Source organism: Choloepus didactylus, chromosome 12 (genome assembly GCF_015220235.1).
Source record: "Choloepus didactylus isolate mChoDid1 chromosome 12, mChoDid1.pri, whole genome shotgun sequence".
Taxonomy (NCBI): Eukaryota; Metazoa; Chordata; class Mammalia; order Pilosa; family Megalonychidae; genus Choloepus; species Choloepus didactylus.
The window spans coordinates 81171099-81192626 of NC_051318.1; positions in this window are offsets into that span (position 1 = coordinate 81171099).

Sequence of the window (21528 nt, forward strand, 5' to 3'; positions counted from 1 at the left end):
AGAGTTCCACCTTGTTCAGAAGTCATAAGTGATGAAAATACAATGTTTATTTTAATTATATTTAAGCAAGATAAAACCTATCACCCAAAAGATGGATTTCATAGCTTTCAGAACACACAAGAATATTAATGTGTGATATTAGTGAAAATGAAAATTTTTATCAATTTATACAATATCAATATTTTAACTAATTATTAAATGTTAAACTCTCTTTTTACAATAAGAGAAATTACCTGTGAACAAAATGAGAAATCCTTAGTTTAATATGTATTCATCTGTTTTGATTGATAGTAAAATAAGAAGAAAACATGAAATATACAAAGAAAATTATGCATATGGTCTCATCATATGCATACATATTTTATTTATAATTTGTTGATTTATAGTCATAGTTAGAATATAACATGCATAAAATGTTTACTTATGATATTTATAGGATGAAATGAAAATAATTTTCAGTGTCTACCAAAATATGTTCTATAATGATTTTAGAACACATTATAATGGAATATCTAAGGCAAAATTTAGAACATGAAGGATTATATTCTTAGCTCCATGTTTACTTGAATAGAAGAAAAAGGAGCAATTTAGTCATAATAGGAAATTTATAGGAATGTATTTCACTTACTAGCAGTTAATATTTTAAGGGAACAAAATCATCTTTATTTAAAAATGTCTGTGAAAACCAGGAAAATTTGAAAGGAGGGCTAATTCTTCTTGGTTAATAAAGATCAATGTGTCAAGATATTCACTAGATAAATACATGGAATTCATATCTATTGATCTATCTATCTCCTAACTTCTATTTCCATATTTTTCCCTTCTACCCAACTCCCCCAAAATCCATTTTCCTTAAAGCTGTTCTTCCCTTTCTGTGGAGAGCCGTCTCCCGGGACGGGCATAGCGCATGCGCTGTAAACCTGCTCCAAAGTCCCCCCGCCCATCGAGTGGTGCCAAGATGGCGCCCACATCCTGCTTCCGGCTTCTGATGTATGTAACCACCCGCTGTATTCACCAATCATGCTTGTGTGCGTGGCGTTAGCCCATTGGATACACGCAAGGTTTATAAGAAAGTTCCCGGGCAAAGCTCGGGGAGACAGCCCACAAGGAGCCGTACCTGACGGCCGCATCGAGGTTGTTCTCCCCCGAGGTGTCTCGCCCCGGGTGGAACCTGTAAAGATGATGATTGCCTAGTCTCATTAAAAGTTTATTTGCTTTACCACCGCGAGTCCTGAGTGATCACAAGTGCTCCGGGTAAGACGTTGTCCGCACCCTCTCTCCCCTTATCTCTCTGGTCCCCATCGCCGGCCGACCGAGGACTCGAGGCGGGGCGGAGAAGCGCCGGACATCTTTCCCCCTCTAGAGATGGAGCTTTTTGAGGGGTCATAGGGGGGTAAACTTTATAGAATCAGAAAATCTATACAAAAGATGACTCCAAATTCATAATTTAGCTCTTTAAAATATGACACCTTGTGTGCTTATGGAAATCAAGTACCCAAACTGACAACTAGAGAAATATCAAATGATAAAAAGCCCTAAAGAGAAGTTGTAAGGGAGAATATGTAGCCCACATAGAATATGAGACAGGACCAGGCTGGCAAAAATGCCTTAAGATGGTGAAAGTATCAAGGAATGTGAACCATTCTAAGGCAAGCCATTTCAAGACAGAGCATTGTGAGGGAAAAACAAGACAAAAGATATTTGAGGGGCTTTTAAATTTTATCCAAAATAAGAAGGGAGGGACAGATCATGCTTCCTGCAGCTAATGATTGAATAGTGATAAATGGCAAAGAAAGGGCAAAACTATTTTACTTCTTTTCTCTGTCATTGTGAGTGATTTATGAACTACAAAGTATGGAATAAATGTGGTGAAAAGGGATTTAAGTTTGCAGCAGGTGAAAAGATTGTAGTAGTTTTCTGCATAAGTTCAGGTTTTCTGGCTCAAATGAAATATATCCCCAAACAATAAAGGAGTTGCCAATGTGATAGAACACTGGAACTGTGTTTTGGAATTTTAAAGATCAGAAAAGGAGCTAAAATATTGGAGCTGTTTTTCAAGCTACTATTACTAATAATAATATAAAATAAGAGAGAAGATGAGAAATAGGATTCTTGATAATAATTGATTTGTAAAATTAATATTGATCTGTGACCAAATCCAGAACCAGTTTTTCGAGAATGGCTTATGGAAAGTGACAAGTATTCAAAACCAGCAGCCAGCCTGGTAGGTCTGAGGCTACAGGTGAGAAGCACTGATGATTTCAAATGCACTGAACCTGGGAAGGTTCTGGCAGGTGTAGAAATGAAGGATTCCAATTTTACCACTTACAAAGTGTGTGGCTTTGGGCAAGTTACAACCTTTTTTTCAGTTGCACATCTTATATGCAAAAGGGAATAACAGTACTTAGTTTACTTTAATGATAAAATAAGGTCATTGTGTAAAAGCATTTAGCACAGAGCTTTCATCATACCGAGTGTATTTTTTCAATGTTACATCATGCCTAGCACATGGTTGACAGCAAATCAATAATAGCTACATTAAGGAGCTCTCATTTCAAAATTTCTGAACAAGTACTTGCATGAAATTAGGGAATGTCTGTTGAAATTTGCAGATAATATAAACTTGGCCAATACATAGGAGCTCTGGAGAGGTATAGCACTGTGTGGCAGGAAGAATATTATCTTGGAAGTCAAATCAAACAAACAAAAGAATATTGCTATTGTTTGGCTATACTAAAAACTAACTCTTTGACCTTGGGCATTTTGCTAAACAGCTTGGACTTCAAGATTTTACCTTTTTGGTGTGAATTATTATGGATAGATGACTTAAACTGTATAATTTAAAAATAATTTCCAAATCTGAGATTTTATTATTCTATTTTTGTGCGTATTTCCTGGTTTTGGCAAAAATCAATCTTTACTGAAACTAATGAATTACAGTCTTTCTAAAAAGAAGGGACTTTCTCCTCAGTAAAAGAGCACAGCACTTGCCCATCTCTTAAGTACATGAAACAAGATATATTATTAGCAGTGTACATGTCTGTGCCTATTTTTTCCAACAATTTTTGCAGATTTGGCCTGGGAGACCTAACCTTACCACCCGTCTTGGTTCACTTTCTTTTTCCCTTTTGGGATATTTAAGAGTTTTATAAAACACTCAAATATGAATCTGTATATGTTGATGTAACTGAGAATTTCACAAAAAAAGAGATCCAGTGTAAACTTTCTAGTAAAAAGAAACTGAAAATCTAATGCTGATTTATATCAACTATGATAAATTAAAACCTTTTATATTCCACTTCCTATGACACTGTGAAGTTGTTTTGAGGATTTTTATCTATATTGTATCAGTCAACATAAAGATATCTTACCTTGAAAATCTGATGTCAGTTCCTCCATTGATACACAAAAATTATTGCTGACAACAGCAGAAAGAGTCTGTGTTTACGTATGGTTAAATGTATTACATCAAAGTCATCAGGAAACACTGGAAGAATTCTCATAGTTGAGGAACGCACTTTTTTCTTAAATAAATGTAAAATGTTTATAGGAAAATGTTTCGCTTGCCAGCAGGTTTCATTAAGTACATATATTGACTTTATTAAATAATAATAATAATAATAATAATAATAAAGCAACATTAAAAGTGCATTAAGGACATGACTTGAACTGACAAAGCTAGGAAATTTTAAGCTGACATAGAAATCGATCATTTATAGCAGTTCCCAACCACAGAGAACTCCCTTTGAAATCAAGATGACATTTTCTGCTTGAAGCACTGCAGAATCGAGACATTCAACAAGTCTGGGCAGTGCCTAGAATTTACAAAGAAGGCAGGTGTTTTATGTGTCTGGCCACAGTGGATTAGTTGAAAGATGATGTTTCATTATGAATTCAGAATTCTTCAAGCATTGCCACTTTCATACGGCATTATTGACATTTGTATTAGAGAGAAATACCTGTTTCAAAGTGAAGTCTTTACAAACCATCTGCCTTCAGTATCTGTCTGCCAGTCTGTCCCAACAGCCACTGTGAGCTGATCACTTCTCTCCCCCTTATGGAAAAGGGAGATTCCAATACATACAGAATTAAGAGTGCTATTTCCCTTAATAAAATTGTCTTAAGTTGGAATGACAAGCATTAATAATTGTTTTTTTAATAAAATCTACACTTAAATAGTTAATCATTTTGGTAGGCATAATTATTATAAGATTGATAGCTAACTTGTATTGAGTGTTTTCTGCAAAGCACTGTGATAAGTGACTTACAGTCTTTCACTCATTATATGAGGGACCCCATGTCAAATTTATATCATTACAACTCACCAAGACACTTTCCTTTGCAGAATACTGAATTAATATTACTTTTTTCAAAAGCATGTTAATTAATCAGGTGTTTAGAAAGTACCTCTGATAGCTTCAAAGATTTACAAGATATGCTATATATTAGTTTACAGTCTAACTGGTAAGACAAGAAAATGGATGAGATGATATACAATACCGTATAAACTAAATGGGGAAAAAAGTGGTTATGTGTAGGTCTAGGGTCTTGGGTATGTGTATCTGAGATGTAACTGATATCTGACAATACTCATTGTTATCCACTCATGTTGACTCATGTATGAAATGAACAATTTGGTTGGGAGAAAGTTTATGTACCTCTATTGCAGCTGAAGACACAGGTTAAACAAAAAAAAAAAAAGTTGTAGGAACACCTGTGCAATAGTCATGTGTTCAACCTGATAGTCAAAACTTTGGAAAAGAATGAGAATGTGGAAGTTGAGAACTTTATCTGTGTTCAAGAATACCAATTTTCTAGCACTTTGGTTTAGATGACAAAGCAATGGTTTTCTGGCAAGAGATAGATGGAACTTATGAAGCTTGGGGACAACAGATTTGTTTGCAGACTTGCCAACATGGCCAAAAGGAGTTAAACTGGCATATATGTGCAAAGAAGAAAAATATCTATGAAATTTGATGCTCTCAAAGTAGATGTCACTCGTGCAAATATACACTTAGGTACGCACATGCATGCATAGAGAAAGAGCCTATTGGAGAAGCAACCTATAATTCTTAGAAGTAAATAAGAGATAAAGAGGAACTCAAGCTATATTCATGACTTAAGTGTCTATATAGCATTCAGAAATTTAGCTAACATGTAATATAAGCTCAAAATGATTACATGGTATATTTTCACAGGTATTAAGACTTGGCAGAACAGAATACTTTGGAAAGAGCAATAGGAGCCTGTACCTCATCCAAAAGAAAGAAATGACAGGAGAGGAGCATATTGTGAAAATGTATAATTTTATGCTCGTTTGTATACACACAATCTATAAAATGAAGTAGAGGATCAGTAAGTAGAGGTAAATAGTATGGAAAATAAACAGAAATAATATCATTGTAGGTTAATCCTCTGCCAGAATCTGTCTCTTAGGAAGCACAACGTAAATACAAAGTAAGTGTGTGTTGGAAGAAGGACTGTGATTATGAGGGAAATGAGGATTATGTATAAAATTCATAAGAGATTTCCAAATTAACACAAAAACATATGTATGGAAATAATGGAGGACTGGAAATCTGTGAGCATCTGTTAGAAATCTAATTCTGCTAAAAGGCATCTAATAAATTTATTATTTACCTTGTTGACAACTTCATCTTACATGAGGAAGCAATCAGACAATTGCTGGATTTTATTCAGATGGGGTAAGAAAATTGGCTTGGGACGTGCGAGTGAAGAAAGCTTTCCAATTAAAGTGGCTGTGCCTATTTGGAATTTGGAAAGGTAAAAGACAGAATTGCTCAGCAGATTCAAGCACATACTCTTGATTTTAGGAAAACTAAAAATAGTAAATGCAACTCGATGAACTCTTCTGTAACTCTAAAGTATATGTGGATCAAGTGTGTTAAAAGACTCCGAAATAAAATTAACTTCTGCGTAACTGCAATGCAGAAGAGAAGCAGGAGAAAGCAAATGGATCCTTTTTGAGTTTGGGAAAATCTGTGATAAACTCGCATGTAATAGCAAGAAATTCTAGGAATAGAATCAAGGAAGTTAATGCCAGAAATAAGGTGAGCTGATAAGAAACATGTTAGAATCTGTTTTTAGAACAAGTGGATTAGTAAAGGAGGTAATTGCCCTTTCTTAGAGAGAATGATAAAACATTAATGGGTGACAAAATGAAACATTCAATTCCCAAACACTTATGCCTAATTCAGTAAGAGGAATGTTCTTTACCCACTAATTCTCCCTAATAATCTTTTTCACACACTGATTAGAATACAAGTTAGGAATTATCTTATATGGATACTGTTTTAGTTTCCTTGCTGCTAAAACAAATAACATACAATGCATTGTATTATACAATGTGAACATATTAGCTCATGTTTTTGAGGCTAGAAGAAGTCCAAAATTTGAGGTTTCAGCAAGATGATGTTTTCTTCTCATTCTGGGGCTGGCTGCTGGTGATCCTTGGTCCTTGGCTTTTTCTAACATATGGCAATGCACCTGGCAGCCTCTCCTGGCTTCTCTCTCTGTCTAACTTTCATTCTGCTTATAAAGGACTCCAGTAATATGTTATAAAGCCCATCCTAATTCAGTGTGGTCACATCTCATTTACAATGGGTCCATACCCTCAAGAATGCAGACCAAGATCAAGAACATGTCCAAACGGAGGCACACAATTCAATCCACCACAGAAACCGCAGAAGCAGACATTGAGATGGGGATTCATATAAGAATGATTTGTTAGAAGATGGTCCTAGGGAGGAGGGAGGTAGGAAAGTGGAATAGGAAGAGTCAAGGCAGGGAAGCCAAGCAAGAATGTGATGTCAAGCAATGTCAAAATGTCAAGCAATTACAAAATGGTGCTAAAAAGAAAACAGCTCATCATTTAAATGGCCTTAAGGTTCCAGAATTGGAAGAATGGCATTACAGGATACTGAAAATAATGTAATTGTAGCCATGGAACTGCTGTATATAATCTTTGAGAAATGTGGAAAACACAGAAGATTTTCAAATATTGGTGATGAGCACATATTCTATTTCAAAAAAGGAAATGATACATTCTGGTAAGCTCGGCATGTGACTTGAGAGTAGTTAGAAATGAAATCAGTGGTCGCTATTAATCCACATGAATTCATTACAAGCAAATGATAAGAAACTACAATTTCTTTTCAAATGCATATGTAGACTACGCTTCAGGGAAATATTTAGAGGGCTGCCTGGTTGAACAACTTAAGGGGTATCATTCAAATAGTGTTCTCTGGCACTATGTAGTGTACAATCTGTGTGGTCATTTGTAGTGGCCCTATAATAATGTGTGTAATAATTTAGCTTGACTTCAGGAGTCCCTTTGATAATGCTTATCCTTAATATTCTTATGAAACCAAAAATAGCAGAATTTAGCGATAATTATGCTTATGTTCATTTATTAGAGTTATGCAAAACTAGAATGTGATCTCTAATACCATAAAGATGGGTTAGTTTTGTGATTTCTCCAAAATATTATCAATTACTTGCATAAAGCCATATTTTTATGAAATTTTTTATTCAATCCTGTGCTAAATAACAATTTTTGCAAATATACTCTATGTAATAGGCTATCATCAACACTGAGAAACAAAAGTGAAAGGACATGGCCCTTTACCAATGAGACTTGCAGGCTGTTAGTGAATCTGTCTTAATAATAAAAATCATACCAGCTCAAATATATGAGTTCCTATATATAAAGCACCATACACAGGCTTTGTAATCATTAATGTTTGTTAGAAGGAGTACATATTTCCCTCCATTTTTACTTTCCCAAAGAGAAGCAGTGCTGAATTACAGTCTAGTCCAAAGACATCCATTGGGATGGGCCAGATTTCTAGGGGACCAAACATTAAAAAGGGGATAATTAATAAGTAGGTAAGTCTTATCTGATCACATGGCTCTTTTGTCCTTTCTTTTTAAACAATATTCTATGTACTAGGAGTTGTAAGAACAACCCAGGTCTACTGAAGGTGCTGCCTTGGAATATCAGTCTTGGCCAGTTTCTTTTTAATAGCTGGTCTGCTCTACCCAGGATAGATTTTCCCATTTTATGACATACAGAGAAACAGGATTTGGATTTGGTCTTAAGAGGAATGGAGTATTGGCAGCTGCTGCTTTTTTTTTTTTTTTAAATGTCACCAATGTATTTTTAATGCAATTTTTGAAAGATATACCACACACCATATAATCCATCAAAATACACAATCAATGGCACACACTATCATCATATAGTTATGCATTCATCCACATTCACTTTTTTTTTTACTATGCATTTTTTTTTTAATTTTATCTTGAAATAAATTCAAACTTACAGGAACAGTTGCAAAAACAATACAAAACCCATACACAGAACTTCAGCATACCCCGACTCCCCTCCCCTGATACCCCTATCCACCAACTTTAACATCCTGTCACACCACCATTTCTTTCTTTCCCTCCCTCCCTCCCTCCCTATCATCCATCATCTATTGCTCTGTCTTCTGAACATGTGAGAGCAAGCTGCACAGATCCTTGAACAAACACTATAATTCACATACACAATTCCATGAACAAGAACATTCTTTTATGCAATTCCATTAAGCGCAGCTAAGAAGTTCAAGAAATTCAACATTGATACAAAGCTTACATTCTATATTTCCTTTTTTTTTCTTATGTCCCGACTGTGTCCCTTTGAGCCTCCTTTCCTCCATCCTCAGATCCCATCCAGGATCATCCTTGGCATTTAATTGTCATTGCCTATTTAGACTGTCTTTTTTTTTTTTTTTCCAATTGTGGAAACATATATACAGCGTAAATCTTCCCATTCCAACCCCTCCCTAGCATTCCATTAGTGGGATTAATCACATTTAGAATGTTGTAATGCTATCACCTTCCCACCATCCATTACTAGAAATTTCCCTTCACCCCAAAAAGCAACCCTACACTCATTTCTTAACTCCCCATTGCCCCTTCCCCCACTTCTTGGAACCCCTACTCTACTTTTCATCTCTATGGTCATATTCTCTGATACTTTCTTTGTGTTTACCATGGGGCTTTAATTTAACCTCTTAAATCTATAACAATCTTCTTTTTCTTTGATACCAACTTAACTTCAATAGGACACGTAAACTATGTTCCTATACTCCTCTGTTCCTCCACCTTTATGTAGTTCTTGTCAAAAATCACATATTTTACATTGAGTCCAAAACCACTGATTTGTCATTAGAGTTTATGTATTTTAGATCCTATAGGAAGTAAATAGTGGAGTTACAAATAAAAAATTATTGACTTCTATTTGTATTCTATTGTGGTCAGAGAATGTGCTTTGAATATATTCAATTTTTTTTTTTTTTTTTTAATTTATTGAAGTTTGTTTTATGTCCCAGCATATGGTCTATTCTGGAGAAAGATCCGTGGTCACTAGAGAAGAATGTGTGTCCTGCTGATTTGGGATGTAATGTTCTATATATGTTAAATTTCTCCATCTCTCTCTCTCTCTCTCCTTTCTTTGTTCCTCTGTCAGTAGGGCTCTCTTTAGTATCTGAAGTAGGGCAGGTCTTTTATTAGCAAAATCTCTCAGCATTTGTTTGTCTGTGAAAAATTTAAGCTCTCCCTCAAATTTGAAGGAGAGTTTTTCTGGATAAAGTATTCTTGGTTGGAAATTTTCCTCCCTCAGAATTTTAAATATGTCATGCCACTGCCTTCTCACCTCCATGGTGGCCACTGAGTAGTCAATACTTAGCCTTATGTTGTTTCCTTTGTATGTGATGAATTGCTTTTCTCTTGCTGCTTTCAGAACTTGCGCCTTCTCTTCAGTGTTTGACAGTCTGATCAGAATATGTCTTGGAGTGGGTTTATTTGGATTTCTTCTATTTGGAGTTCGCTGGGCATTTATGCTTTGTGTATTTATATTGTGTAGAAGGTTTGGGAAGTTTTCCCCAACAATTTCTTTGAATACTGTTTCTAGACCTTTACCCTTCTCTTCCCCTTCTGGGACATGAATGAGTATTAAATTTGGACGTTTTATTTTATCTATCATATCCCTGACATCCATTTCGATTTTTTTTTACTTTTGTCCCCATTCTTTCTTTTGTTCTTTCATTTTCCATTCTGTGGTCCTTGAAGACACTGAGTCGTAGTTCAACTTCCTCTAATCTTGTATTGTGAGTATCCAGAGTCTTTTTAATTTGGCCAACAGTTTCTTTTATTTCCATAAGACATAAGATCCTCTATTTTTTTATTTATTCTTGCAATTTCTTCTTTATGTTCTTCTAGGGTATTCTTTATGTCCTTTATATCCTGTGTCATGCTCTTCTTCATGTCCTTTATGTCCTGTGCCATGGTCTCATTGTTTGATTTTAGGTCTTTGATTAATTGCGCCAAGTACTGTGTTTCCTCTGATCTTTTGATTTGAGTGTTTGGGTTTGGGTTCTCCATATTGTCTGGTTTTATCGTATGCTTTAAGATTTTCTGTTGTTTTTGGCCTCTTGGCATTTGCTTTACTTGATAGGGTTCTTTCTGGATATAAAAAATACCGATCTCTAATTTGTCAGATCTACAGCTTAGTGGCGTATACTTTCTCTAACTAGCCAGCAGATGGCATCCGCGAGTCAGATAGTCCCCTCAATTCAGTTCTCCCCAACTTTGTCTTTGTTGTGTGTGGGGATCTGATTCTTGTGGGGTTCACTTGGTGCACCAAGTTTGGGTGTGTTGTTGGTGCTGTCCGCCCTGAATGTGGGGCGTGTGTCTGGGTGGTTAGGGAGACAGGGCAGCTTTAATAATCAAACCTCCCAGGTGTCCCCGGAGATTTAAGGCTGTTGCAAGAGTCTAAGCCTTCATGTCAGTCTTGCCACAGACTGTCTCTGCTGCTGACCCACAAGTCCTTTGTATTGGCGTAGGGTCCCTGGGATTTCTGAGCGGGTCCCGCTTCCCAGCTGTGCTCTTCCAGAACCTCTGCTGAGGGAAGGCTGTGCCACGTCACAAGTGCACACTGGCCTCCAGGGAAGCCCTGGGCTGCTGGGCCATTCAGGGGCATTCCCAGCCTGCTTTAAAGATGGTTGAATGGGGCATGTTAATTTCCCCCTTTTTGCACAGTTCTGCCTTCCCAGCTCTGGGACAATTAGCTGTGGGTGCACTAAAGGCCACTGTCTGCAGCTGATATTGTGGTGTGTGCATGATGCTGTGGGAAACACTCTTGGTGTGGCTCTGGGCTATGGCTCTGTCCCCAGGCAGGAGTGTCTCCAGCCCGCCGGGGAGATGGCTGCAAGTGGTGTGGTTTCTTTCTCCTTTTGGCTCTCCTCTGTCCCCCGGCCCTTATGAAGAAACCTGATTGTAAATGAGTGCTAGTAGATATGCACTGAAGCTGGATTTGCATAACAATTTCCCTTGAATTGAAAAGTCGATTTCCATATCAAATATAAGGACACTGGATCAGTTGGGGGTGCAGTAGAGCAGTGCCAGAGCTTCCATGACCCACACACCCCTGATTTTCTTTCTGCTTCTTTGATCACTTATCACACTGTTGTTTTCAGAGTCCTCTTTATTACTTGTATCTTAAAGCTAGTATTCATCGAGGTTTATCCTTTGATCATCATGCCACATGCCCTCTTACCCAATCTCATAACAATTTTTTTAAATGAAATAGAAGTAAATGAGACCATTTTAACTATGTTAGGACCCTCTAGCAGGGAGATGGGGTGATTTGTTGGAAGGATGCCAGGCTATCAAATGACTACCAAGGCAGAATTGCTGCCACTCTCCTAAGGGCTGGAGCCATCAATGGGGAAATGTCAGCAGCTGAGGCTGCTCTGTCTCTCCGTGTGCAATAGCCTCATCTTTTCTCACACCTTTGGTAAGTTTCTGTTTTTCATGCCCATGATTCAAATATAGGTTCTCTGGAATGATGCCCCAAGTTCATGAATTAACACACAGTATTTCAAGTTACCAACCCAGATTGATGAGCAAGCCCCAGAAGGGAATCCCATTACATACATGTCTTCCTCCACCTGTTAAAACCAATCTGCTCTGACATTCAAAGTATCTTTCTCCCCCTAATCCTACTATACTTGACACTCTTCGTAATAAAATATCTCTCAAAATTTAGCAGCTTAATGGATTTCAACTTTTAACCACTTCAACTGTTTCATCCTGAAAAATACCCTTCCTCCACCTGTGTTCTTGGAAAAAGGAAAAGAAATATATGTTAGCAGTGCTGAAAAGATAAGTCTAGTTCATCCAGTTCCTGGTCTTATAAAGATTTCAATCAAAAAAATAATTCCCCCCAACCCCCTGTAGGCAGTTGGATCAAGTCAAAGGTAAAGAAACACTAGGACCCATTTTCCCTAAGTTTAGTCCACTGCTACAGTTGCTCACTATACCAGAAGCTGTCCCTCAGCTCCTGCAATTTAATAAAGGTAGGAAAGACTGAATTTCCTCACTTCACCCAAACCAATTAATCAGCCTGCAAATTAAAGTCCAGCTGTGGACTGAAACCCTCAGTCACAGTTTGGGCTTACCACCATCAGTTATGTTATTGACAAAGAAAATCCGATTTATAGATAGCAGCAGGGCATTCAGACACTTTTGGAAATGAATATGATTCTTCCTATTAGTTTTCTCAGGTTACCTACTGTGGACTCACCCTCACACATCATTACTGAAAATAGTGTAAGTATTGCCATTCTAAGTCCAATTGCCATGGTGTTCTTACAATTTAATTTGATACTTGTAGTACTGCAAAATTTGCTTCCTCAAGGGAAGGTTATTTTCTGAAATACCATATCAACACTTACCAGATAGTTCACTTATATAGTAAACATAATATCTGTCTTAAGTTAATTAGTAAAAGAAAAACAAACACATAAAACCTTAACAGTTCACTATTTTGTATTTTTTTTCCCCTTGAAATACCCAAATTTAAGCTCTTGCTGCCACTATGGTTTTACAGAGCCCTGGAATTATGTGCTTGGAGGCTATTTGTAATTTTTTTGAATTGGTGTCTACTAACTCCCCAGTAGCAGTCATACTGGGTTTGGTAACACTTCAAATTTAATGACACTAATTATACCTAAAATGCTTTTGTAACAAGTATGCAAGCATTTTATAAATTTTGTTCATAACTAAATGAACTTGAAGAGGAATTCAGCACTCTTTGGCTTATAAATTGCATGATTACACCTTTGGTGGCCTCAGATCTCAGTAATCTGATTATGTATCAATGATACACTCAAAATCTTGGAATTACTTGGCCATAATAGTGCTTTTGAACATCTAGCATTGCCTATCTATAGGCTTACTGGACATGACAAGCACCTTCCCGCACTCTCTTATAGATGTTGTACTATTTCTAGACATAGAGAACATATTGACTAACAGGAATATAGAGTGAAGAGAGAGAATGCAAATTTAGAAGCCTGGGAATGGGCACTTCTGTTTCACTGCCCTGAACCCTAAAACAAATTATGTTCCCCAGGCCCCCACATTCACCAACCCCTAATTTAAGGCTTCACCTAATACCTGTTATACAATGGAGTACACACCTATTTGTTTTTTCAAAAAATAGTTCCATCACATTTTTTAAAGAAGCATGGGTACATTGCCCAATATTTAAAAGAACTTTAAACATATCAGCAATCCGGGGCCATGTGTTGATCACTTGTTCATGAAATTTCAGGCAGGCATGAATACCTGTAGCTATGAATGGCAACAAAATAAAATCAAGATATCATTCTTGTATATTTCTGTACCTCAATCTGTATGGAGTGAAGTCTACATCTCTTAAGAACCTTAAACACAAACCCAACTGGTTATTTATTATCATGCTCACTCACAGATAAAAGTCGATTAAAATAAAATCAGAAAAAGGGTCCAATTCTACGATATAAATACAAAATGGCAGGAATAGCCATGTTATTACCACATGCCTTTTAGTTTTTGATAGGACCTGTTTATAAAGATAAGCTGAATTATGAACTTAAAATAATTTGACCTGTTAAATAATAAAATAACGCTATTTGGAAAATGCAATAGAGCACAGTGGCCCCTGTGCTGTCATTCCTCACCCATAATTAAAAATCTAAATTATACAGAAATTGGATTTGAGGACTTCAGTGACATGAAGAAGCAATAGCTCTTTTTTTGCAATTTACTATGTATAATCAATAACAGTGTAGTACTTTCCTAACACAAGCAGCTCTTTATGTATTTATCTTTTCCTATGAAAAAAGGACAAGTCTCTGTATATACATCCTATTATAACTTTTACTTTGTGATCATAGTCTGTTAAATCTCAATAATCTGTACTGAGATCTGCTAAAAGTAGAAGCTTAAAGGTGCATAGGGAATTATTTTTAAAAATTGCTTTATTCACTCTGAGGTCCATGAAGACAACCTTTAACGTCCTACTAGAAGGCTGTCTACAACTGCTCTATGATTCCATTTCCAGTGCCAGCTTTTCCAGTCATATCATTCTCTAGCTGAAGTCTTACATTTTTTGTCATCTAATTTTACCCTTAATCTAGCCTGCTATATCTTGCCCAATAACAACCATCTTGTTCTACCTGTATATATTTTCTTCCTTTGGAGTTGTCTGGAACCAGGTTCCTTGTATCCTGTCTTTGTTCACCTGTTTGTGTTTATGCCTCATTTCACAATTGGTAACTAGCTGTAATGGATATTGTGGTAGTCCACCAGATCCCCCATTTCAAAGCCTACGCATTCACTCCCTAACTTCCGGGCATATTGACTGCTGAGGGCTAAGAGTTCTGCCCACCGTTGAGAATTGCCCCTTGGCCACAGGGAACTACCTCACCCCAAATAATACCCATTCCCAGGGGCACCCAGAGCCAAAGATAGATTGATGCACAGAAACAAAGACCCAGCCCCCTCTCCTCAAATTGGTACAACTATACAAACTATCCCAGGTCCAGGGCTCTGCATAATAGCAAAATCTTCAGTTGCCACTGTATCATCTCCCTCTGCCCAATCCTGTGTTCCTCACTTCCTTAGAGATGTATCCCACATGACTTCTCCCCAGTAAATCTTCTGCTTCCAACTTCCAACCTCAGAATCTGTTTCCAGAAAATCCAATCTAGTACACCAACCTTTGAACTCTTTAAAATATAGGGAAAGAGGGGAATGTTGGAGAAAGAAAAACTTTGTTGCAAGTAGAGGTTTTGCCTTACCTCAATATGAAATCCTAATGAATCAAGCTGTATTGCTTCTACATATACTGGATGGTAGGCTTAGTAGTGAATCAAAAGCAGCAGCTGTTGGGGAGAACCTAAGACTGCAGCTAGGTGAGACAGGGCAAAAAAAAACACCTCCATGAAAAATACTAGATAAAAGCCAGAAAGTGACCCAGAACACCAGTTCCAGCGATGCACCAGCCGGACAAAGTCTGCTAAATCCACAGGGACGGTGCATTTGGTGAAACCGGGAGTCTGCATTCTGAAACGGGTGAGTAAGCCAGCTGAAAGTCCAGTGGCTGCACTGTGGTGTGGGGAAACCGCGGGTTGGTGTTTGGAGATGGACTAATTCTTTAAAACAAAACAAAACAAAACAAAACCCCGGGAGCAGCTGCAGATACGGCAGTGAGAACCACACAGTGAGGCATGGCAGGAGCAGGCTGTAGCCAACGCTTCAGTGCCTGGCATGGAGGATAGCTCTTCCCACACCCGCTGCTGATTGTCCCTTATGAAGAAACCCTTGAGATATCACTAGAACAAATGGGAAAGAGTGCTGTGGGTAAAAGCAAGTGATAACACTGCTAAATATTGCTGAAAGATTAGCAAGATAATATTTTTGAAATTGTCTGTCAGATTGTGGAGGTGAGAGCAATTTAAATTCGGTATTCAAGGAAGAAGAGAGAGCCTAGGTTTGAAAAGATGGGAATCAGAAAAGTAAATAATCAGAGATTGGAAGGGGGGCAAAAAACAAAACAAAACAGCTTCATAAAGGAAAGAGCTAGATGGGGTAGTAGATAAGCAAATTTAGGGAGGTTAATTTTTATTTACTTTTATTATTTATATAGAAGAGAGTTGCACAAGCTGAAATGGACTCTAAAGAAGTCAATAGGGGGGAAAAGTTAAGGGTACAAAGGAGAGTGAATATGTGATAAAGTAAGATTTTGAGATGGTCAGAGGGAATGGAGCTACGTAACTACATCAGTTTCAGAGTTCCAAGTTGGAGATTGAAACTGAGGTTTGTTATCTTCAAATCCATCCTTTCCCCCTCCCCATACGGTTCCCACCAGGTTGCACCTGGCTACACTACTTCCAGTCACCCCTTTCATTATGAAAGCTCCCTCCTTATATCCCTGTATTATGCTTGCTACAAGGTATTAAGTAGCTAACCTTATGAGTGATTTTATTAAGATAAGTATTTTTACATTCCAATTTTATATAGACAAAATCTCTATTGACTCCTCAAATGTGGCCAAGTTTTGGTGCCCCATGAGGTGCCTTATTGACAGATATGCTTTGAAATGTGCCAAGGCTAGGGGTACAACATTTTGTGTCTACAAGTGAGGCACACCCTGGGCTTAGATTCCTAAGAGATCTCAATATTGTTGTTTAATTCTAGAGTTGAGTTATAAAATACTAAGATAGAATTTGAGAAGCAATAAAATTATTGTATTTAAACTACTGCCTGGAAATGAATTTATAAATATTAGACGCCATCCCGGCATTTGTTTCCTATCACCAAGATGTCCCCACATAATTTATTAACCTATTTGATAAGACCCAATAATTGTGTTTCTGTGTCAGTCAGGATATGGTACGTTATGAGGCATTAACAAGAAATTCTCAAATCTTAATGATATAACGATGTAACTGTATTTCTTGTTCAATCAACATGTCCATTGTAATTCTCCTGAGGGTTCTGCTCCACATCTTTCAAATCTGTGACACAGGCCTACTTAGCAAGCCCCCTTTTAAAAATTGCTGGTCTCCTAGGCAGAGCGAAAAAGAGCTCTGGAAGGTCTCTCAACAGTATTATATGTTGTCACCCCCACACAGTTCTTTTGCCATCATAATCACATCCCCAGTTCCCACCCCCACCCCGCCCAACCCAAACTCAAGGGTATACAGGAAATGCAATCCTACCTTGTGTCTGGAAAATGCAGAGCTGGAAATATTTGGAAAACTGCAGTAAAGATGAGTTGTCCAGGTTGTTTTAACAATCTGTGAACAATACAAATTTGGCCATTTTTTTTTTAAGATCTCAAGTCCCAAAAGATATATACATAGATAAAAGTATAGATACATATATTTTTGTGCTTATGTAAATCTTGAATATTCTTCATTAGTTGTTTTTTCCTTTCTTACATTTAGGGCAAATAGATAATTTGACACAATTCATTCTACAAATTTTCTCAATGTTTTCTAAATTATTTCTGTTTTTATTTAACTTCTACAAATCTCTTCTATTTGCTCTGAAAGAACATTGAACTATTGAACCTGATTACATTTTTAAGCAAATATAACTGTATTTGTTTATAAACATTTCGTGTTCCTGAGAGTTACATTATTTTCTGTTCCTGTTTGTTCATTGAACTAGTATGAAAGAATGGGTTGTGATTAGATGGTGGTATCTCATTAATATGCATGGTTGTTTTTTCTTTCACTTTTTTCTATATATCTAGAGGTGAACTTTGGTCATGTTTGAAATTTTCTTTTGTTTGTATAATTGTTAGATACAATTGCACTCCCCTCCTGTCTGAGCCTGTCCTTTGAGCCACAGTACAAGCTTTAGAATATATGTGAAGAAAACTTGAATAAAATGTTCCATGGAATTTTTAAGGTGATGAATGAGTTGAAATATCTGAACAAGCAAACTAAATAAAAACCTCTTTTAGTGTCTGTCAGTACAAATTTGCATATTCAAATTACACAAGGTAATACCTTTCTCACTTATGTATAAATATTTGTATAAATGTGTATATAAGTATGTGTATAAGTACAGGTATGCATGTCACAAATATTTTCAATTTTGTTAAATAGATTGAAACATTCAATGGATTGGATGATATAGAATATATGTTCATCTTTTCTTATGGGTGTTTAAGAGCACTCTGTAATATGTGAAACAATTACACTAGTATATGCACTAATATATTTAGAGTAATTAGATGCTGCAGGATGAAAAGGAGACCTTCCGTTGTATGTTAATTCATTAGCTTTGAGTTGATATATGATTGAAACTAGTTTACTTATTTTTTTCTTTTAGCAGTAATATTTGTAGCATACTTACATTTGAGGAAAGTATTTTAAAACAGAATTTGAAATATTTAGAGTTTGTAGAATTCCTTCCTGCAAAACTATGATAAACTATTAAATATTTTCCTAAGTTTTTATTTCATCTGGTGTCTACCGGAGATGCTATTTGGTATATATGTGTGTACTTTATTTTGAACAATTTATTTGCCTTATTGTCAAAAGAACACTGTATTTTATTAAATTTCCATTTACTGAAAACCCACAAGAGCATACATATAAGATTATTGTTGTGTCTGTATGGTCCAGAATCAGATATACCTAGAATCCAATCCCATTTTTTCCCAAAACCAGCAAAGTTAACAGGAAATTACTTAACCATCTCGAGGGCCCGTTTCTACATTTGGAGAATGGGGATAACAACATTTTAGAAGGATTAGGTGATGAGATGGTGCATGTAAGCACAATGTCTTCTCTATTGTAGGCTACAGTAAACATTAGACCTATTCCTAGGAAGAAAGACCTGGGGGATACAAAATACTTACTAAATTCCTAATAATGTCTGGAGGGGCATACAAATTATATTTTCATTCATAATTACTAACCTGAAGATCTGGCATATAGCAAAGTACTTTTGGAATCATTTGTCAGAATAATTTATATTCGATATAACTTAGTGTCAGCATGCTAGAGTGGCTGCTGTGATTTAGTTATAATAACAGCTAAGCCACTGATGTTCAGCAAATGACTTCCTGTCCTGGTTTTATTTTCTGAAAAAAATGAAGAAAATAATACATGCTGCATTAGGTGGGATTTATGCCAGTGGCAAATGACAGAATCCCAACTCAAAGCAGCTTAAACAAAGTGATCCAATAAAGATTTTGGGGTAGCCAACTGAATCAAAGGAAAGCTGTTGGAAGCAGGAATCATTTAGATGCCAAAGGAATGAAATCAGACACAAGACCACTTAGACTCTCTCAACTCATTTGTCTCATCCTGAGGATTGTAACATCAGCACTGAGTCATCTCAGAATTGGGACTTCTTCCTCTCTGGTAAGAATGACATCCCCAGGCAAGATTCAGCCTAATTGGGGTTCCATGCCTGATATAGGGCCCAGGCTTACCCACCAGCTGCTCCAAATGATCAGGTATTGTAAGTGGGATTTAACCTACTCCCCCACCCAGGGTGAACTTTGCCTAATGAGAAGTAGAAGAGAGCCTGAAAATAGGCAGATAATTTTCCCTCCTTTCTTGTCACTGAAACACCATTCCTAGTTTTCTTTAAACTCTGTCCAGAGCTATCCCTCATAGCCAAAGTACCACGACTGTCAAGCTGTGGCCAGCTCAGAAACACATCACATTGTGTTGGCTCCCATCCTGCTCAAAATTTTTCCTTTCCTCTCCCTGCCCTGGTTTTATACTTCTTAATGAAAAATTAGCAATTACGCTTTGATTCAGACTCTGTTTTCCAGGGAGCCCAAGCTTAGATAGATACACATTATGTTATTTATTTATTTTGTTAATTGCTTGTAATATAAGCTGTGTGAGAGCAGTGATTTTTTTTTTTAAATGTGTCTCCAATGCCTAAACTTCTTGGCACATGCCATCTCCTCAATAAATAATTATTGAATTCAAAATTAATGGACTTTACTTAGGTTACATGACCTCAGGAGTATCAAAAAAAAGTGCAGAGAGGATATTTCTAGGTAGGAAATAAGATAATGACTGGCATGAAATAGGTCCTCAATAAACCTTTAATAATACTGGAAAATAAAATTGATTTCACGTTAAATCACAGCTATTCACTGAGTGTCTGCTGTGTGTAAAGTAATGCAAGTTGCTGAAAATAGCATGATAATGAGACAGAATCCCTGCCTTCAAAAAATATACACTCCAGCATATGGATATGCAAATCTTCATATCTGCCTTAAGATTTCACAGGGGAGTAAAAAAGGAACATATTATAATTACCTCATTTTGCATGAGAAAAACAAATGCAGGTGATTTCCATCCTATTCCTCTATTGCTAAAAGGTAGATGTCACCAGGGATGGAAAGTCTACTCCAAAACAAGCCTCTTTGCTTAGACCACCAGAGCACTTTAAATGTTGAATGTTGCAGCAAGCTTAGATGGAGCAGAAACACAACACAGCAGCTTTCTTCTCTGTCCTAGTATTTATTTCTCCCTTTCCATCTGGCAACAAGGGAAAATAAACAAAGGCAACAACATCTGTTGTTCCTACTGCTTAGAATTAAGCTGACTTAGTTTAATCAGTTTGCCTTCACCAAATCCATGGCTGTACCTTTCCAGGTATTAGTCTGACCTTTAGTTTGACACCTCTGTTGGTTGGGTTTACCAGATTAAAAATGAAAGACATGAAACATAGGGATTGCAATTAAAAAGCCAAAGAAGTTTAATAACCTTTGCTTCAATTGTATACATGCATATAAACATAAGGTTTTTAAAATCCAAATTTCCATATTAGTGTCTATTTAAAGCATATGTAATAAGCCTCTGATATTGAAAGCAAGGGATTGCCTGCAGATTTGTTTTAAATGATAGGCTTTTGAAGCTTTAGTGATGGCTGTGGGGTGTTTCTCCTTGATAAGGAGATGGGATGTAAGAGAGATTACTAAATGATTTCAGGTTTAAGGAATGCACTGGTTTTTATGCAGGTCTTGATATGCTTGAGCACACAAATACATCCCATAAATCTGTCTAAGTTCCCTGCAACTCAAGGGTAATGCATTTCTTCCTGAATTCCTGTACTGATCAGCAAAACGCACACATATGCATGCATACAACTCTTAAAACCACAGCCCCAGCACAGAGAAAGAGTTACAATTCCTAACACATCAATCCAAAGAAGTAAGAATCAGAGAGATTTTTTTCCCCATGAAAATGTTTTCATGATTTAAAGCAATGTTATGGCTGTAAAATGTTTAGAAATTTTACCCTCTTTTTAAGTACTTAATTAGAAATGAGTTTGTTAAGAAAGGTGCCATGCAATTAAAGTTGCTGATCATATTAACATTTAAATGAGAACAAACAACATCAAGAAATTTAGAATAAAAAGTTCAGCAGAATATTCTTCCAAGGTTCTGACAAAGAAAGAGCATTTAAGATTTATACTTATAAAGTTCATATGCTACTTATCAGTTTCAGTCATAAAAATATAGTTAATAAACACTGCCCCCAAATATGTTCCAAATTTTAACCCTCCGTTCCAAGAATTTCAAATTCAAACAGCATATTCTGATCATTAATGAACATAAAGTTTACCAAGTGAAAGGTTAAAACA